This window comes from Saccoglossus kowalevskii, chromosome 20 (genome assembly GCF_978046115.1).
Source record: "Saccoglossus kowalevskii chromosome 20, keSacKowa6.1, whole genome shotgun sequence".
Lineage (NCBI taxonomy): Eukaryota > Metazoa > Hemichordata > Enteropneusta > Harrimaniidae > Saccoglossus > Saccoglossus kowalevskii.
The window spans coordinates 21,337,999-21,359,741 of NC_140660.1; the positions used below are offsets into that span (position 1 = coordinate 21,337,999).

Genomic DNA, 21,743 nt, shown 5'->3' on the forward strand with positions numbered 1-21,743 from the left:
GCAGTCCCAGGTCAACAGGAAGTAAAAAAAATTGAGCCACCAGACGACGCAATAGTTTATAAACTTCGTTCAGTGCACTGCTTTGAAGATGGCTTGTGACGATGCAGTTTCGCTGGCGTTGAAGAAACTTGGGTATGAAAGTATTCGACCAATCCAGCGACAAGTCATTGATGGCTATTTGCAGAAGAAAGATGTTTTTCTCACAGCGCCGACTGGCAGTGGCAAGTCGCTGACTTATGAAATGGCGCCATTCCTGCTGGACAGTATCGGTGACTTTGCAGAAAACGATCTATACTCGGCGAGACGATCAAAGTCATGCGTGAAATAAAAAAAAAACGCGATTTGACCTTTGCATAACAGTTTAACTCCGCCCATATGCAAATTATTACTACGTCATCGAGATGCATGCATAATTAATAGCAAGGCCAGTCCTGCAGGCTATAACAGTCTCTCGGGCCTTACGGCCCTCGCTTGAAATGCCTTCGGCATTTCGCAAACGACTACGGCGTTTGATTAATATTAATAATAAAAAAAACACACACACACACGTAAGGCCAGAGGGACTGTCGACAGTCTATACCACGCCTGAGCGTCGTTTGCATACTGAGATTTGGCGACCATCCTTCCTTCCATACACCTGGTGACGCGTTTTAACAATATAGGGTTAACTAAGCAATTGTGCATGCAATGTATTACACTGATGATGAAATGTTGAATTATGGGCACTATATGCTTGACACTTCCAAATAAAATAAGTGGCGATAGAGGGCGCGTTGCCACGAAGTTTTGTAGATGAAAGTGGTGATAGAGGGCGCTGTACTTTCGACAGTTATTAATTGTGTTGAATGTTTCATCTCGCTAGGTGTTTTATTCCGACCTTGTGGACATCCCTTATGATGGGTGATTCATTCAAAATTCACATGGACATGTCACATTTTTATAAATTAAAACAAACGAACTTTTTTCAAAGGCAAATTCGTGAAGTTGATAGCCAATCGATATGCTCAAAATATTGAAATTAAATGCCTTTGAAATTGAATGGTTTTTCAGTATACTAAATACGAAAAATGGTTATCTGACATGGATTGTTATAATCCCAAAAGATTTAGCTTTCTGAAAATATACTCGATCTCGCCATGCAATGTTATTTGAATTATCTTCCAATGATGGATTAATACATCTTATGCACCAATCATTGATTTCTGCCGGGGGGGGCTAAGTCGGAATATAAAACATGTCAACTATCAATAGATTGGTCGAGGAACGGGGTCAGGAGTACAATGCTGATTGTAAGAGAACATGTTCAGTATTAATGTTTGACACTGTATATCGATGAATATATTTGACTATTAGATATCATGACATGGAAAAGCTGTTTTTGTAGCACACATCGAGATTTCTATCGATGAAATGACACACATGTGTATCGGTTTTTTAGTACGTACAATGCCTTTCCTGTTAACGTAAGATTTGTAGTTCATGATAATTCTGAAATGTATTTATCTCAAGTATAGAGTATCAGAAATATTAAAAATTGAGAATTTTACTCAAATCTTCCATTCAATCTATAAAAATCATTAACAGAGATATCAGATAGTTGCAATCAATTGACGCTGTTGTCCGACACAAAGTTAGTCTAGGTATTTGACATAATTGTCCAGAAAATAATGAGATGGTACTGTTGCAACAAAACACATTTGAGTTGATAAACACAGCAAGTGACCATTTTTATCGTGACACTAAAGCCACATTACATTTTGAAAATTAGTCAGTTAGCTAATAACAACAATATATGATTATTATTACTAAATCATCAGTCACAATGTACACGTGTAATACGATGTACTCAATTGTATAATACGAAATCTACATACTGCTGATTCGTCACATGAAACAAATTACTAGCACAAGCAATTTTGTATGAAAAATATAAAAACATAACATAACAATAATAACATTAAATCTATATGTCAAAATCAACTTTTGTCATCTTTCACAGAATAAACTGACAGAATTATTTGAATTATAGTTGTGTATTCAGGCATGAGTACTACATGAGTCTGGAAATTCCGCAAGTTAATGGTACAATTTTTCACAGCACCATATTGCATTCAAAATATTATCACATCGTCAGTGGTGGTTTTGAGCGCAGGACTGCATATCGAGTTGATCCCAGCCCTTGACACATAGTCCTGTAGACTGTCGAATGACGATATGCTCTTCATTCCGGCACATCAAAGTGATGAAAGCAAATTACAACCAAATTTGTATCGTGCCATACTCGACATAAACCCATAGTGACCTGTGCAACGTATGTAAACAATAGATTTTGTACACGAAATTCGAATACGTACTGGGTGACGAGAACTACCTTTTAATTTAATTAAATTAACATACACTGTATTTCTAATTTCTTTCAAATGACAGACTAGACTATTTCTAACCTTTGAAATGATGTCGATATAATTATATACATTTTTGATCCTATTATTACATTAAATTTTAAAAAATTGCATTCGTTTAGCAGGTGATGAGAGTATTTTCTGTCTGTCCCTGTTATATCCCACAATGCATTGCTACTCGGCGTTCTTTTGGCAATATCCATATTTTACTTCTTTCAGCTGGACATTGAATTTACATGAGTGAAAGACCATACCAGAGCCGTTTAATGAACTTACAACGTTCCATGAAGTAAATACTGCGAAGACAATTTAGGTTATGCCATTTGAGAGCTTGATTACACTCTTGATTCTGGTTATTTTGAAGAAATTTTCTAACATATCATCTCTAATCACTCAAGTTAATGTGTTCAAAAGAGCTATTTTTTGCTCACTACCCTTCTTGGAAAGATGAAAAGTAAGACGTATAAAGCAAGTATCAGTTGAAGCATCACACATAAGCAATCCTAAAATGTGCGTAAGCACTCGGTGCAAACCAGAGTCTACATTGATTCATAGATAACATTGTCAACAAAGCCCTCCTGTGGTTGGCTGTTATTTTCATCATCGTCGGCACCCCCAGCTGACTGGTAAATAGCACATTCTACGAATCCTTCATAATCGTCTGTCGTCTTCTCAGTGGTGCGTGCGCCTCTATCTCCATCCTTTAGTGGGATTGGTGGAGATAAAACTGCATCGCCAACGTCGGACTCCCTAGGGGACTGATAAATGTAATTATCTACAAAACCTTCTTGCTGATTGTTCCCTTCAGATTCTACCAATGACATTCTCCTAGGTGGTACTACAGGCACGTTGTTATCATCATCAACAGACTCGGCAACCACTGGTCTATCTGTTGGCATCTTTCGAGATCGCGCAGAATTTCGCATGTCAACGATTGCATACATGTCACTAACTTGCGTGGTCGGAATTTCATCATCATCATGATTTACCTCATTTGTGGTCGGACGTGGATTTACAGTCAAATCGACTCTCAGTCTGATAGGAACCAGTAGTTCTGTTTGGACATCATCGTATGGAAATGTGCTTTCTACCTCAACATTACGATTTCGTGTCGACCTTGTCTTGGGTTTTTTCACACACGCATACATGTTAGTCAGCGTGTCGTCAGCTTCCATATTATTACTTTCGACAATTTCAAGATCGCGCTGTTTCTGGACACTAGTTGCAGGTTTTCCATGATGTTTTCCATCGTCTGTTACGTTTATATCCCGGTAGAAAGGTTCAACAACAGCGATGGTAGGAGTGATATTTCTTTTGTAATTTTTATCGATCACATCATAGTCAACCGTGTCGTCAAATGCAAATTCATTCATCCCTGGACCATGTTCTTCATTTGCATGTCCATCTGTGACGCCACTGTTCCTGTGAGCAGTGTGAGCTGCATCATGCGTGTTTTCACCAACCTCCACCATTTCATGGTCTAAGCTGGTTTTAATTCTGTGAAATGAAGTTTTAAAATATCTTAATTATTATTCAAGGTATAATATGTGTCATGCGATATTTTGATTTTACAACAATCATATGTAATTTGTGAAGATGTATAATTTATATCTAATAATAATACTGTGATATTACCTCTTTCTCCTGCAAAGTATCACTGATATCACAAGTAGTATGATTATCGTCATGGTAACAAATGCAGCTACACCGACACCAATATATATCACCACGTTATCTGTAAGACAAGCATGGTTACACAAGTTAGAGAACAAGATATTATTATGAGCTGCTTTTTTAAAGGTTAACAGTACGAAGTCAGTGTGTTATACAGCACGTACCGTGGAAAAATATCGGAGCAAGTAAATAAGCAAATGAATTGATCTACTTTATACCAAATATTAATATACGAACATACGTGTTGGTGAAAGGCGTTATTTGGAGCGGATATGTAATTAAATTGTAATGGTTCATAAGCCAAATTCATTTCAGAAGAGTAAAACGACCTGTTTTGCTCTTTAACCCGATATTCAGGTTATGCTTACCTCCACTTGTAGATACATATGGGTTTAGAGTGATATCTTGACTCTCTGTAAATTCTCCACTTGAAGTCTGAATATATGTGTGATGTTTGTAGGTAACTACAGTAAAAACGTTTTTAACTTTTCTTAAGAATATATTTATGCATTATCTGTTTCTGGTAAATTGTGGTCGGTATAAGGCAAAGTAATGACAATAACAGTGAAATCGACATTATAATCGACAGTAACAATGTTTTTAACTTTTACATAAATTTATCTATACATTGTCTGGTTTCCTTATATAACTCATACGTTATGTGTTTGGAGCTTAAATTACGTTAATATGAAATACGAAAAGATATAAGTGAGACAAAATTTACCGATATGTATCAAACAATCTCCATTCACCTTAACAAATAAATGATGAAAATCAATTCGAAGTCTGAGAAAACATATTTTCTAACTTTATACTTACTAGTGGCCCGTGTTTCGAGGAGTGTGGAGTCTCCGTGTCTTGTAGCACGAGTTACTTCAGTCGATCTGCCAAGCGTTGTAGTGCTCGGTGTTGATATAGCTACCACAGTTGATGTAGTTATGCCTTGAATATAGAGTAATAATATAGTTAGTATTTCGGAATTTACCTTGACGACCCCGTTGTGCAATTAAAAATCAAGATTAATTAAATCAGAAAATTCAAATTACAACATGTCATGTCAATAAAGATGACATTTGTATCGTTTATGTACTGTTTGACTGGAATCAATCAATATGTATAGGAATGTGCATGACTTCAGATCAGCATTATTTAAAAGAAAACATCAGTATGTCAACCAATTTTGATCCGATTTGTCGAACAAAATGACGGCAATAAGAATTCGTTATGTATGGATTCCTATATATGTGCCAGCACTTAGGTAAATCTGTTCATATTGCACTTATGAAAATGTTTAATATATGTATCAAGTTTGTGCGAAACACACAAACTAGTAATGCTTCCGAAATGAGAGAAATGCTTTGTTTTTCTATAGGTTGTTACCTATGTCAGTTTTCCAACAATTGTTCAGTGTATGCAGTTTCCTGCATGAAGCAGCTAATCAAAGTTGTCAGTTTTGAACAGGAAATATTTATATATCAGGTTGTTATAATATTATTCTGTTATTACCGACTATTTTTTAATGACAGAGCCATTATATAACACTATTTAAATCATTGGTACCGGAATTGATACCATGTATTCTAACGACACCTTTGTATTTGTGTTTTTATATTACAAATAAACTTCAACTTCATCATACACAATCAAAAATAACATACTCACATAAGAACACCTACTGTAAACATTAAAACTTTAGTTAATTAGCTACATGAATGTACATATTGAATTGCGAGTAACAAACAATGATGTTGGCAGTAGTTTATAAGAAATAAAATCAAACAAACCTGTACATTGTGGTTCTATTCCAACTGACCATCTACCAGAATCCAAACATTGTTTATATGGTGTACCTTTACCATCACCATTATTATAGTAACCATCATTGCAATAATAGTATACCATATTTGGATAGATATATTCATTATTTATATGGTAGGCATTTGGAAATGATGGTGGGATACCACAAGGTACAGCTGGAAATAAACAACAGGTTCAGACATAACTTTATATTATTATAACATGGTTAGGCTGTCCCAAAACTTAAATATATAACTGAATCAAAGACTGAGAGCGCTGGTGATTGTCGGTGAATAACCAACTGACAAATACAGTGAAACCTAGTACAAGTATTAGTTTAAATTATTATTGCTAAAAATCTTATCTTGTGCATTCATCTTCGTTCATTTATACGTATGTTCGTATGTTCTACGGTATGGGTTTTAGCCCTGGAATTTGAACACGAAATCTAGAACATGCACTACTCTGTGGTAAACTCCGGGTCTAACCCTCCAAAATGAACCAGAATGCCAGTTTACAAAACAATCCACGTGAAAATCATTATATAACAAGAACAGTTAAAATCGAGGTTTTATGTTTTCAGCTTTTCATTATCCATTAAAATAATAGTATAATTAATGAAAAACACGTTTGGAGAATTGGAAATGTACTCATTTTGTAATGTATTTGCTTGTTAGAGCATTACATGAGAGGTTACATACCGTAACGGTACGCACGGGTATTTGGTTGTAGATATACGATCTATCTCGGTAAAATTAGCTTACGCTCGGTTATTATCTCCAGCTAATTATCAAGAGAGATTTTATATTCGCTACCAAATACCTTCGCCTGCCATTTATGAAGTATTATTATAATTACTACACACGTGGATATGTTACCACTTTAAAACCTATTGTGGGTTAACTTGTACTTGAACGTAACAACATAAATGTACATTGGTTGTAAACATGAAGCAGATAGTGAGACATAAAACATTCTTACTGCATGGTTCTGGATATGCTTTCAATATGCAGGGGATATGACATAGATCAACCAACCAGAAAATAAACAACGGCGACAACGTAGTACTCACCCAGTCGCTATTTGGATTTTAGAAAACTTAGATTTTAGGAAATGAAGAAAACGACATTTTTGATAATCTGTAATTTCGGCAAGACTATCTTTTATTTTAACATTTGCATACATTACCATGAAATGATTATGCGGTTTTTCGTTGATATTTCAGTTTAACTGTGTTTCTGGCCGATTTCCTCCTCCGTTGTAAATATATATCGTTTGTATTTTATATATAGGTGATTTTAATTGACCTACATAGGAACTAATGCCATTTCCCACGTCGCACCAAACTTGCGATTCTTGTAGTTATGTTTGACAATCATGAATTTAAATGAGGCAGTATTTATGCAGTGTACCATGAGTTAACAAAAACGTTAAGAAAGAAAAACACATATTTTTTCCAACAAAATAAAAAAAAAAAAAAAAAGCCCTACCAACGATTATCCTCCTACCTTAATTAATCATTTTTTGAAACGACTACGTCTAGGTACATGTACATGTTAAATATAGAAACCTATAATTATGTTTATACATTCAAAAACATGTTTAATAACATTGCGTTCCCCAATTAAAATGAACATCTTTGCATCAGCACAGACGGTTATGTTGTTAGGAAGGTGTTACTGAAAGAGGACGAGGAGACCATCTGCCATGTATGTTGTTGTTTTCCAAACGAAATATTTATAATTGGGGATTTGAATAGCACTTAGAGAGTTTGGATATCAATATATATGTTTATAGCACTAATAATAATAAGGCGTCACAATTCTACATCAGGTGAAAATTAGTTTATATAATATTTTTGGGATTTTTTTTATTTTGCATCATCTCACCTGTACATGTAGGTACTATACTATTCCACTGTCCATTATCTTGGCATGTTATAACACTTACTCCATTCAATATATAACCAGTGTCACATCTAAATGTAAGTGTTTCTCCAGGATTGAATTGATCAAGAAATGGAGATGGAGTCGTCAGTCTATGCGAGTGTATCTCGGGTTTACTACACTGTAATATAGCTGTATAGATGTTGCCAGTTAAATATAAAGATGAAATGGTTAGTCAAGGATTGAAAAGATCATGAAGTGAAAATGGAGTCGTTATCACGGGATATATTGAATATATTACTGCACAGAAACACATATGTCAAAATTACACATGCTACCAACAAAATGAAGGTTACAAACATGTAAATTGAGGAGAAATGAGAAACCCGGACTGCTATGGAATGATAACGTTTCAGTAGTTTCGAGGAGACCACCAAAATCATGCATGTTACCTCGTTTTCAATTACGTGGATATTTTTAAGTTACAGTATATTCACCGATGACAGTTGACACACTGCATAAACATTCTAGCCAACTAATAACGTCATAATATACTATTCGTGTAATTATTAATCTATCACATATAGTTCCAGTTGGGTGCAACGTGGTGAAAATTTTCAATAATTCACGTGTGAAACAATGAAATGTAATACGAAAGACCGGCTGTACACTCTCCAGTCAAATGTTGCGCTCAATTGTGGCAATGGTTTGGCTCTAAACGAAATAATCTGACATTACGCACAATATATGCTCTATTCACTGACTATTGTGCGTTAATTAATCATTTTCATTTAATAATCTCATTTTCTGTGTTAATCACATAATAAAAGTCACATTTAATCATATGCGACTCGTTTGGGGACCATGCTTTGTATGTGGTTTAGCAAACTACGTATAGAATCCTGGACAAAGGCGAAGGTAGAAAAGGAATACCCATACACACGACTGAAAAATGTTATTTTCCATGAAGAACCCCAGATTAAAATTTGAAAACATTTTAAATGATGTAAGTGCGACAGACAGATCTATAACATTAGCAGGGAAGAATACATCAATCTAACACAACTTTTTCAGCATTTCTTATAAATAATAAATACATACAAGTTTAAACTGATTTACCTTGATATGTCAACGCAAATCCCAAATCTGTGTTCATATCTGAGTTGGAATAAAATTGTAACCGCAATATATTTCCAGAACTGTATACTGTCATGCTGTTCCATGTAATCTGTGGTGCAGTTACGTCATCACTATCTCTTATATCCAGGTAATCACCATTACTTATCTTAGCCATCATTATACTAAGCTGAATTATATGGTTGTCTTCAACTGTAATCGTCCATATACATTTCTGGTCTACTGGATACTTGCCGGGAAAGTTTGGGGAATACATATAACCACTGTTACCAGTATACTGTCCTCCACATGCACCGATCGTAGCTAGAAACAACAGAATTTACGGGAACATGCATTAATATTCACTATTTGCAGACATCGATTATTCAAAAAGAAATAATTTATAGGTATAACACATAAACAAATATGACAGATCAATTTGAAAACAAAACAAAAAACCTTATTGGGTACCATTTCAGACTCAGCAATTTACAGTGCATAGTGAAAAGATCAAGTGCTGCGAATTGTCATGTAATTAAAGGTACATAGACATGGCATGGGGCACTATTGACTGGCATTGTATGTGTTTGAAGGACTCCAGATTCTCTTAATCAATGGGAAATTTTCCCTGCGGTTGGATGAGGATTGCAGCTGTTAGATTTTTATAATAACATTTGTAATTTCTCATGTTCTAGTACTTCAAGCTGATTGGAGTCGGTCACGTGGAATGGAATAAATCACAGTTTATCTCTCAATTTAATGAAATCATGCCGTCATTCATCTAATGAACGTCTGTATGTAGGAGGAACCACGCGACCACATAACAAAATTGTGTTCAATTACGGTAATGCGATCATCAAAACAATATTGTTTATACGGATGCTGAAAACCACAATGTTATCCGACTTGCGAGCAGCTGATCAGTCGTGGTCCACTCTAATCTATCTGATTGAATACGTAAACACATGCAGCCAAGTTAATTGTGGGGCAACAAATGAGTGTATGACAATAAACACGTTGAAAACACTAGTAAGTTAAAATTCTCCTAGTAAAGTGATATTTTCCAGACTATTTTGCCAGATCGTTGGACGTCGCATGCTTTTCTAGTGCTCTAATTTGAATAATGGACAGTCATGACTCTCTGGTATACTTACTAAGATCATTTTAGATTATGATAATTTGCGTTTGTGAGATGTAAATTTTCTGTCGTTTGATTTTTTTTACAAATAAAGAGAAATTGGAATCCAAGACGAAACTAAAGTAGTCTCACGAGATGATAGTCAAACAGCCACATGTACATTTGTCTTTTCGAAAATTTAATTTAGTTCCCATCAGTGTGCTCATCTTGCAAATAGAGATACACCAAATAAACTTACTATCATAGACATCTAATTGGTAATCACCACCACATCCTTGTATGTAAGGTTCAGTACCAGTATCTCCACTACATTGTTGAGTACCATAGAATGCATATTCGTTGATCATCTCTCCAGGCACTGCTTCACCGTATTGCTGGTAATCAGTGTCATCATCACCACAGTAACATTCATCTGCACTGGCAAGTACTGCTATTGGTTTAGAGTTCTCTCTACATGTCTGGATACATCCTTGAATTGTGGTAATAGAGTTTCCAATAGTGTAGATGTTTGATGATGACGGGAATATTCTATTTGGATACACTTCTTTGTAACGACCTAGAAAACCTGGAACTATAATGTAATATTATGTGATTAATTTCATTTTAATAACTTTGACGTTTATGAATAATATTGTTTTAGCTCATTAAGCATATATGTTTACACATGTACCATTACTTTTATTTATTTATTTATTTATTGATTTATTTATTTATTTATTTATTTATTTATTTATTTATTTATTTATCAAGTATTAATCAAGTAACAATAATGCGTTTTAACACTCAAATATTTCAAATGTTGGTATTATTGATCTCTCCATTGAATTTAGGAGAGCTGGAAATCGTATATCATATAGTTACTGTAATACAGTTATTACGAACACAAATACATATGACATTGCGTTTAAAAAATCGTATAATTGTTTTTCACGGTCCAGAAGCAATATTTACAATTTAAAAATACTCACAATAGCAGGTAACTCCAGCTTGATTATCTTGACAATTATTACAAGACCCAGTACTAGATATTGTACAATCATAAAGTGACGTGGCTGATACGTCACAACTGATATCACATACACTCACTGGTAGATTACTGACACCAAATTCACTGTTACTCCACGTCCACATTACATCTACAAAACCTAGAATCAAACAAACATTAAATTGCTGATTGAGAATAAAACAAAATTTATATGTATATGAGTATGAAATAAATTTTACAATATATAAAATAACAGTATCTGTTAACCAATATGTCTAAAAATAAAGCGTATAACAAATATTCAGTTTATCATATTACATAATTGTTTACATACAACCCGTGCTTCAATCAAATCCCATTTCTGTGCATTCATTGCACATACCAATCCCCATTCACCATTGTCTCTTCTTATCTCTACTCTTCCTTCAAATGGCGTGTGACCTCCTAATAGTCTTACATCAACTGAAACATGGTGATTATTATATAAATAGTTATAACACAAGGGTGGAGTTGTGGCATGGAAGAATAATATATATCTGTTTTTAAAGACCCACGCTTAGTGTAACTAGAACACACCCTATCGTAGTCTATTAAACACAAGTTGTATGGGTCCAAAACACAAAACAAATGACGACAAAAATATCCAACCCAGGCGAGCTCGTAGCTGTATGCTGTATGTTTTGCTATAAGCCATGTTTAATTATAGTTTTGAAACCATCAAGCTCGTAGTGCACACGGGGTCATAATCCACCACCAGTGAAAACCAAAACAGAGAACTAAAAAAAAACAGTTCATTTTAAACGTAGCCTGTGCTTTCGGTCCTTGGGGTTATTGGTAACATTAATCGCTCGTATTGTTAAACAGAGACACGTCTCTTCAACTGCACCCATTGTATGTGTTGTGCCTCCATTTATGCTATCGATTTTGTGTTGCGAATTTAAAACAAAACCTATAAAGTATACCTGCAAATATCAAAGTTAATAGTATGTGGGGCACGATTACAACACGTGAATTGTTATGGAATCTACACTTTGTTCAAAAGCTTGGCGTTTGCCCTCAACTCAGTCATAATTTGAAATGTATGTTCAAGTAAAGTCAGTGTCTGTGTCGACATATTATTGTCTATTGTTCATCTCGTTCAGTTTTACAAAATTCCATTGTTATCTGAGATTCTGGGATCGAACAGATAGGCGACATTAAAAGTAGTTCACATGACATGTGATCTCATTCGGAGGATAAGGGCGCAGTTACACAGCGCGAGTGTTCGTACGTGAAAGAGTGTACGGTGCGGGTTTTTTTTTAATTTGGAATTGTAAATAATTCGTGTCAATAAAAGTGAAATAATGGAATGTGGAGACCACTCCTCGTTGTATTTTCATTGATATACTTAAATGCGGACGTAAGAGAACGGTGAAAAACTGAACTAATTTACACCATGTAGTTCGGCGGGGATAAATACGGTGACTAAAATAAAACCTCAGCACAACATAGTTATTACTGTCACAATGTTTTAGTTTTAACAGCGATACTGCGTTTAGAAATAGTGCAACAATAATTCAACAAACATTTTTACTTCCTCATGTAGATTCACGTTCGCGAAATCCTCAACAAATTGATGAATACTGACACGATTGTAAAATACACCTTGTGCATGTACTACAGATATACATACATATATGATGGTTAATAACAGTGAATACACACGTAATATCGTCATAATCATTACACTGTAAAGTACTGAAGTCACACCAAGGTATTATAACCACAGTTCGTATTGACTCTACAGTGTGACATATCAACAATAGAAAATGGATTAGTGCTATTAATATGTTAATATACATTCTCTTTGTCATGTCTTGCCTTGTTGGCAGGGTTTCAAGGTTACGGGGTAGACCGTACGTCATCTCTATGACTCCCGGCGTCGGGTAAACACATACTTATCGTGTTGTATGTTTGTCTTAACTTTCTCACATATCTTTGACATTTAAAAGCTGATCAGAACGATACAATATTAATAAGAAAGTATACATGTATTTATTTATTTTGGAAGAAAATAATTTCTCATCGTTGATATTTGTCTACTGATGTGTCACACAACGCTGTACTATAGACATTGTTACATAGAATTGCACCGTCATCGACCGTGAGATACTGTACAATGTTGGAATTAGTGTATGTCATTACAGACAATATTATGTAAATGTTATTATTATATTTTAACTAAGGTCGTTTGAAGAATGACAAAATGAAACAAAATGTACGATTCAACACGCAGGTATTAGTACCGATATAAATAACAATACTCACTATCAAATAAACTACTGTCATAGATATAGTTGAATTTATCATAAAGAAAAGATTAGTAACGTTTTAACATATTCCGCTATCACAATTCAGTTTGGCTTTGCCACAATAGTCGTTACAATCGACTTAACAAACGCCGCCCATATGCATCTCTTAGCAACCTGCTGTTTATCATTGGTTGAGACTTCAACATGTAGGGGTAGCGGATTATTGACGCTAACTTTGGAATCGACATATAATTTCACGATGTGTTTTTTATGATTTGTTAGGATTACCTGAGGTTACCAAAAAAATGTTTGTTTTTTTCATTTCAAACATCCATACAAAAAATCAATATTTTCGTCTGTTCCGGGCAATTTATGTAACTTAAACATTTTTTACATGTTACCCTGTCTGTTGACTGTATACACATACACACGTATATGGTAATTAATGTGTTTGCAATCCAGAAGTGTCTTGTAAAACGTATAGTGTGATGTGACGTCAACCAGCATACAATATGGAAAAGTGTACAATGGAAAGTGAGTTGTTGACTTTTGTCCCTTGGAGGTATGCCACACACACAAGAAATGCAACACAAAACAAGCTACGCAGAGTGCGATGACACTCTGAGAGCTGGTGGTGGCTGGTGATATGTCTCGTGTATAACCCTTGCATGACCACACACCCATCCATTCAATGTAATTGTGACTGAAACAAACCACCAGTTTAAATGTAAGAAGTGTTTATTGACGTTAAACAGTGTTTTTAAATCTTATTTGTCAACCAGTAGGGCCACCCTTTGTAAAACTTTAAATCCATTTGATAATTTGTGATTACGCATATGGAAGAGTGCTTTGATTGGTGTTGAATTAATAATATTAATAAACTTCTACATTTGTATTGTTACAAACTGAGATTGCTAATTTCAATGGCAGCTACAAAAAGTTAAGGGGATAGGGGGTCGACCTTGCGGATCTCTATCTTTACATATAAATTATCAGTTGTGAACCCAAAGTTCTTGTCACAAGACATGGCCCCATTTTAGAACTTTCTCGTCCAACTAGTCCCCAAAATTCAAAACTCTGAATGATGATCGATAATTCAAGAAATCGAATTTTTTGTTAAAGTCTGGCGAAAGTAGCACACATTTTCATCACAAGCAAAGCGTCAACCCTTATGAAACCACCGTTCACGAATGCACATTGACCGGGATGAAATACAGTATTTAATAGCCTATAGCTATAAAGTAGCCTTGTAGGGATATTGTCCTATTATTGACTTGTCTGAGTAGTTTTGTCAACTGTCGACTGTTCAGTCTGTGTGGTAGACCGCCAGGTGTCAAAGGTCAACACCTCGTCTCGATTTCATTGTATACCTATTTATATTGTATGCTGGTTAACGACACACCGCACTATGTGTTTCACGAGACTACGCTTGATTGTGTGCATATTAATCACCATGCATATGTGTATATCCACAGTCTATGGACAAGGTATTGTTTTCATTGAGAAATATCTGTTTTGAGAATCATTTGTTATAATTTTAGCACCAGCTTTTGTTTAGTGACAGTACTTTTTTATTTATTGATCACAGTGTACGTAGGTATTTATTTAAAAATACACCACAAAACGTGACAATAATAGTTAAGTATGAGACGATTTTTTGTTTGGGTTGCGTATATTTTTATAAATTGCTCGTACCACATAGCAAGTATGATATATACCTGGATCCATGGGGTCTTAAGAGTGAGTATTATTTAAATTCTGTCGTCAGTTGTCTACTGCTGCTGTCTGTGAGGCAGCCAACAACATAACGTAAATATCACCCACTTTTACAAAGCCGTTGATCCATGGCTAGGCATGACCGTGTTAATGGTAAGCACAATGAACATGTAATAATTCATCTGAATTATCCAGCATCATTTAAAACTGGTTTTAAAAAAATCGAGATTTAGAATATGCCTGAAATGTGTAATACATAGCCATTATATATATACATACAATTCATAAGAGTTGTTGCTGTGACAACTTGTCAAAAGTGTTAAAACACGACGTCAAAATTGATGATTGCGACAGCCCATTATTTTTTATTGCAGTCACCAACTTCAATAGTGTCTCAATCTAGTATTTCTAATTTTGTCAATTTGCTAACATACTCATTAGCATAATGAATCTAAAATGATTTCAAATTAGCAATATTTATATATTGTGATTCACTAATCTATCACGTGATCACATTGACATCACCATTAATAACATGACCAATAGGGAAGCAGCTAAATTTAGAAATCAAATAGTAACACATGTAAAAATCTGTTATACTTTTGTAATGTTGTGGATGAATGCAGCTCTTGTTTAGTCATGACACTCACCAAGCATGGTGAAAAATATTCGTTTCAACACACATTTTCTAGTACTTGTCGAAATAAATAAATACTATCGCTACTCACTATCAAATAATCTACACTGTGAATAATATAGTTGAATTATCATCAATAAAAGTTGGGTAACGTTTTCACATATTCCACTATCACAATTCTAAAAAATTTGCCCATATGTATCTCTAAGCAACCTGTATTGGTTTATCATTGGTTGAGACTATTTAACAAATATAGGAATAACACATTATTGAAGCTACATTCTAATTATGTGTATTTTTTCATTTCAAAATTCCGTTAAACAAACCAATATTTTCGCATGTTTATGTAAAACAATTACCTTGTCTATTGCACACACATACACACGTGTATGGTAATTAATGTGTTTGCAATCCAGTTGTGTCTTGTAAAACATATAGTGCGATGTGACGTCAACCAGCATACAATGAGGTAAAGTGTACAATGGAAAGTGAGTTTCTGACCCTTTACCCTTGCAGGTATGCCACACACACGAAAAACCCAAAACAAGCTACGCAGAGTGCGATGACAGTCTGAAAGCTGGTGGTGGCTTGAATATGCCAATGGTTTTGTAAAAGTTTAAATCAATTTGATATTTTGTGATTTGTGATTACGCATATGGAAGAGTGCTTTGATTGAGGTTGAATTAATGATACTAATAAACTTCTATATTTGTATTGTTACGAGCAGAGATTTCTAGTTTCAATTGCTGCTGCAAAAAGTCATGTGGATAGGGGGTAGGCCTGGCGAACCCATATCTCTACATATAAAATAGCAGTTGTGAACCCTTATGTATTTCACAAGACATGGCCCCATTATAGAACTTTCTCGCCCAGTTAATAGTTAACTAGACTCCAAAATTCAAAACCCTGAATGACGATCGATGATCCAAGGAATCGATTTACTTTGTAAAGTCTGGTGAGAGTAGCACGCATTTATTTTTGTTGAGAATACCACAATGCGTCAACCCCAATGAAACCACCATTCTACACATTTACCACGAATACACATTTTCCGGGATTAATATTTAATACAGTAGCCTTATAAGTAATCTTAACATCTACCTTAATCAGGAATATTGTCCCGATTAGTGAATTCCCCGATTTGTTTTGTCGACTGTTGAGTCTGTGCGGTAGACCACCAGGTGTTAAATGTCAGCACCTCGTCTCACTTTCATTGCACACCTATCCCCATTGTATGTGGGTTAACGTCGCATCGCACTATGTGTTTCAACAGGCAGCGCTTGATTGCAACAATAGTAATCACCATGCATGTATGTATATCCACTGTGAATGGACAAGGTATTGTTTTCATTGAGAATTATCTGTTTTGAGAATCATTTGTTGTAATTTTAGCACCAGCTCATGTACAGTGACAGTACTTCCTTATTTATTGATCACTGAATACGCAGTTATTTATTTAAGAATACACCACAAAACGTGACAATAATAGTTAAGTACGAGACGATTGTTTGTATGGGTTGCATATAACTATATAGATTGCTCGTACCATGTACCAAGTATGATTTAGACCTTGATCCATGACGTTTTACTAGTGGGTATTATTTAAATTCTGTCGTCGGTTGTCTACTGCTGCTGTTTGAGAGGCAGTCAACGACATAATGTAAATATCACCCACTTTTACAAAACCATTGATCTATGGCTAGGTATGATCGTGATAACGGTAAGCACGATGAATATGTAATAATTCATCGAGATCGAGATTAGTATATGCCCGAAATGTTGCTGTGAAAACTTGTCAAATCTGTTAAAACACGACGTCACAAATTAATGATTACGACAGCGCTTTGTTTATATTGCCGTCACCACCCCAGTAGTGTGACGCATTCTTCCTCATCTATTTTTTTTCAATTTGCTAGCATGCTCATTAACATAAAGAATCTAAAATGATTTAAATTATCAGTGTTTATATATTGTGGTTCACTGATGAATCACGTGGAATCACAGTGAGATCACCAGTAACAACATGACGACTAGCGAAGCAGCTGGATTTAGAAATAGTTACTAGATAAATACATGGCTATGAAGGTCATGTGTCTTTGTCTCGTTCATGAAATAGAAATAACAAGGTATAAAATGACATTGAAAAATCTATACTTTTTGTATATGAATAATTTCTGATAAATTAAAGTACATGATATATCGGGTATCAAATTCCAAAAAAAGGCTTTAATAATTATATATAATTATTCCATTCGCACTAAAGTGAGTATTTTTCATGAGTATACATTTGATATTATGGGAAAAATTCATAAACGTAAATACAAAACACAGTCAGGATACTATTTGTATTCAAAACTTCATGAAAACACTTGATTATACTTACTTCAGACTATTACCATATTACCATAATTTGTATCTTATAGTTGATGTGAGATTATCAGGAGGTCGGACACCATTCCAAGGAAGAGTAGAGATAAGAAGAGACAATGGTGAATGGGGATTGGTATGTGCTATGAATTCACAGACATGGGATTCGGTTGAAGCACAGGTTGTGTGTAAAGAATTAGGTAATATGATAAACTGAATATATATATGCAATACTGTTACATTATTTATTTATATATATAGTATATATTATTTATGTTATATAAACTTGTGAACCTGTTTTCATTATTTGCTATTATTATTATCAATCAAAAATTAATGTATTCGATTTCAGGTTTTGTAGATGTAATGTGGACGTGGAGTAACAGTGAATATGGAGTCAGTAATTTACCAGTGAGTTTTTGTGATATCAGTTGTGACGTATCAGCCACGTCACTTAATGATTGTACAATATCTAGTACCGGGTCTTGTAATAATTGTCAAGATAATCAAGATGGAGTTACCTGCTATTGTGAGTATTTTCAAATTGTAAATATTGCTTCTGGATCGTAAAAACATTTATTCGATTTGAGTTACGATTGGTTAAACTCAATGTCATATGTATTTGTGGTAGTAATTACTATAATACAGTAACTATGTGAACTACGATTTCCAACTAAACCAAATGGAGAGACCAATAATACTAATATATAGTTGATGATGTGAGGGAAGATGGCTGGAATCAGACTTAGCCTTTTACAGAATATTATATATCGTTTGTAAGATGTTTTTTCTCATTTGTTTCCAGAAGTTGAATGATATATTATTGTTTTGTATCGTATTAATGTACCTTGCGAACCTTAAGCGATATGCGAATTGCATATTCCTCCACATATTTAGTATATAAGTGTGTCATCGATCGATCCCGCCATTTACGATATCGACACTGTCACCCCCTACTGTAACCAAATAGCCTATTTTACTCAAAGTTTTTAACACATTTATGTTATAGCTTATATACACTTTTTGGCTGTAGTGGATAATGGTAACATTCTATTTTTTTAAATAGATGCAGAATTTGCATATTCATTCAGCAGGATTCCAACAAAATCGTTTTAAAATGAAAACAGACAAATCTTAATTTATATGAGTAAAGTAACGATATATGTGTAAATATATTTGCTTAATGCGCTAAAACAATATTATTCATAAACTGTAAAGTTACTGAAATTAAATTGATCACATACTATTACATTATAGTTCCAGGTTTTCTAGGTCGCTACAAAGAAGGAAATCCAAACAGAATATTCCAAACATCATCAAACATGTACACTCTTGGAAACTCCATTACCACAATTCAAGGATGCATCCAGACATGTAGAGATAACTCTAAACCAATAGCAGTACTTGCCAGTGAAGATGAATGTTACTGTGGTGATGACGACACTGATTACCAGCAATACGGTGAAGCTGTACCTGGGGAGACTATCAACGAATATGCATACTATGGTACCCAACAATGTAGTCGAGATAATGGTACTGAACCTTACATACAAGGATGTGGTGGTGAATACCAATTTGATGTCTATGATAGTAAGTTCATTTGCTTTTATTTTTTGTAAGATGAGCACACTGATGGAAACAAAATTAAATTTCCGACAAGAATAACAAATAGACATGTTGCTATTTGACTATCATCTCCTTAGTTTCGTTCTAGATTCCCCAGTTTCCTTTTCTTGTTAAAATTACAGTAAACAATGTACATTACACAAACGTATACTAACAATACAACCAAGTTGAAATTGAGATGCCATACATATCTCACAGAATACACAATTTCAAAATCTTTAATTATCAACTATATCTGTGAGTTATCACTATCTATTATTCAAATTGGAGCATTAGAAAATCACATTTTCCTGCGAAAACATTGAACAGTTATAAACTGAACTGATGGGTATTTAATATTTGTCTCCCGATGTACTGATTATTCATAGAAACACAGCCAATATTAATAAGTGTAACATCGGGAGGGAAAATCTTTATATACCCCGAATTTACAGTTAATAAATGTATTATCATCTCAAAATCGGGAGGGTACCTGTACATCAGAATGTCTATAGTTTCTGCGGCAAGGACTGCAGACGTGACGTCCAACTATTTGGCACAATAGTCGAGACAATATCACTATACAAGATATTTATCCTACTAGTATTTTCAATGTATCTCGGTTGTCAAATATTCATATACTGCCTCAAATTCGACCTGGCTGCGTTTTTTTACATGTTCACTTTAAGATCGATTGAAGATGATGCGACATTGTGGTTTTCAGTATCTTTATTTACAATATTGTTTCGACTATTGCAGTAATCGAGTTTACCGAACCTGTCCGTATTTGGACTTTCATCATTTTGCACGTGGAGAACAGTACATTGGTAATATTGATTATAGCGACGCATATCTGCATACACTATTCACTGTTTAGCATCTTGGTCTTGGTGGTGTTTGGAATAAATAACTCAAAGATTTCGAACACTGTCTCAAAATATAGAACTGGTCAAGTTTCGACTTCACTGTTTACTTAATAATTCGATGACAGTTCTTATGCTGTGATTGCATTGTCATTTGTGTCGTTTTAGATATTTATATTATAGGACTTTTTTAAGGATTTGATATGTTACTTTCACTTTTCCGAGGATTAGTGTCAGTTAATTCCGAAATTACTCAAATAAATTATTTCACTAATGATTTATCAATCCCATTTATTAAACAAAGAGATCTTAAACTTCCAGATTGCATATACAAGTTTAATTCAGACCCCCCACTGACAAATTATAAATAGTGTTTAAAGCGCAAATCAAGGAGTCTGCATAATTTAGTGGTTTGACCTACATCATTAACATAACCCAACTCTTGAGACATAATTTATATAAAAAAAATCGGTTTAGAAATCAATTTTTAAAGATAATTGTTAATGGTACAATTGAAACAAAGTTATAAGTTGCGTATCAGTTGAAGACAAGTGGAGTGTCAACATTGACAGCTTATTAATATTGATACATTGACAGCTACCATTGGTGCATGTGGAGGACAGTACACTGGTAACACTGGTTATATATATTCCCCAAACTTTCCTGGCAACTATTCAAATGACCAAAATTGTATATGGACGATTACAGTTGAAGACAACCATATAATTCAGCTTAGTATATTGATGTATAAGATAAGTATTGGTGACCATCTGGATATAAGAGATGGTGATGACGTAACGGCACCAAAGATTACATGGAACAGCATGACAGTGTACAGTACTGGAAATATATTGTGGTTACAATTTTATTCAAATTCAGATATGAACACAGATTTGGGATTTGCATTGACATACCAAGGTAAATCAGTGTTAGTTGTGTTGCTACCTAATAATTCATTTTATATCAAATAATCAGTCAGGTTAGGTCAAACTGACTTACTACAGGTAAAATGTATCCTCGTACTACCTGTCGCCTAGCCCTGTTGTCCAAGCGACTGAGCAGTAGGCAACTCACCAACCCGCACGGTTCAACCCCACAACATAATGAAGCTGTTGGGGAGGCCACACACCAGCAGTGGCGTAAAAAACTGAGATGATGATGATGATGATGATGATGATGATCAATATAATGCAGATTACTATCATTCCATGGATGGTATCCAGAAGCGAGGGAGCAATGATGAAGAACAGATGAAAGCAAACATTA

The 21,743-nt window shown here is 34.5% G+C and overlaps 1 protein-coding gene across 1 annotated transcript in view; it reads left to right on the top strand.

The window, feature by feature from the left end:
* The window catches only part of LOC102802358 (uncharacterized), a 41,986-nt gene that overhangs the window by 15,447 nt on the left and 4,796 nt on the right, over positions 1-21,743 (top strand). The gene's annotated exons all lie outside the window — the stretch shown is intronic.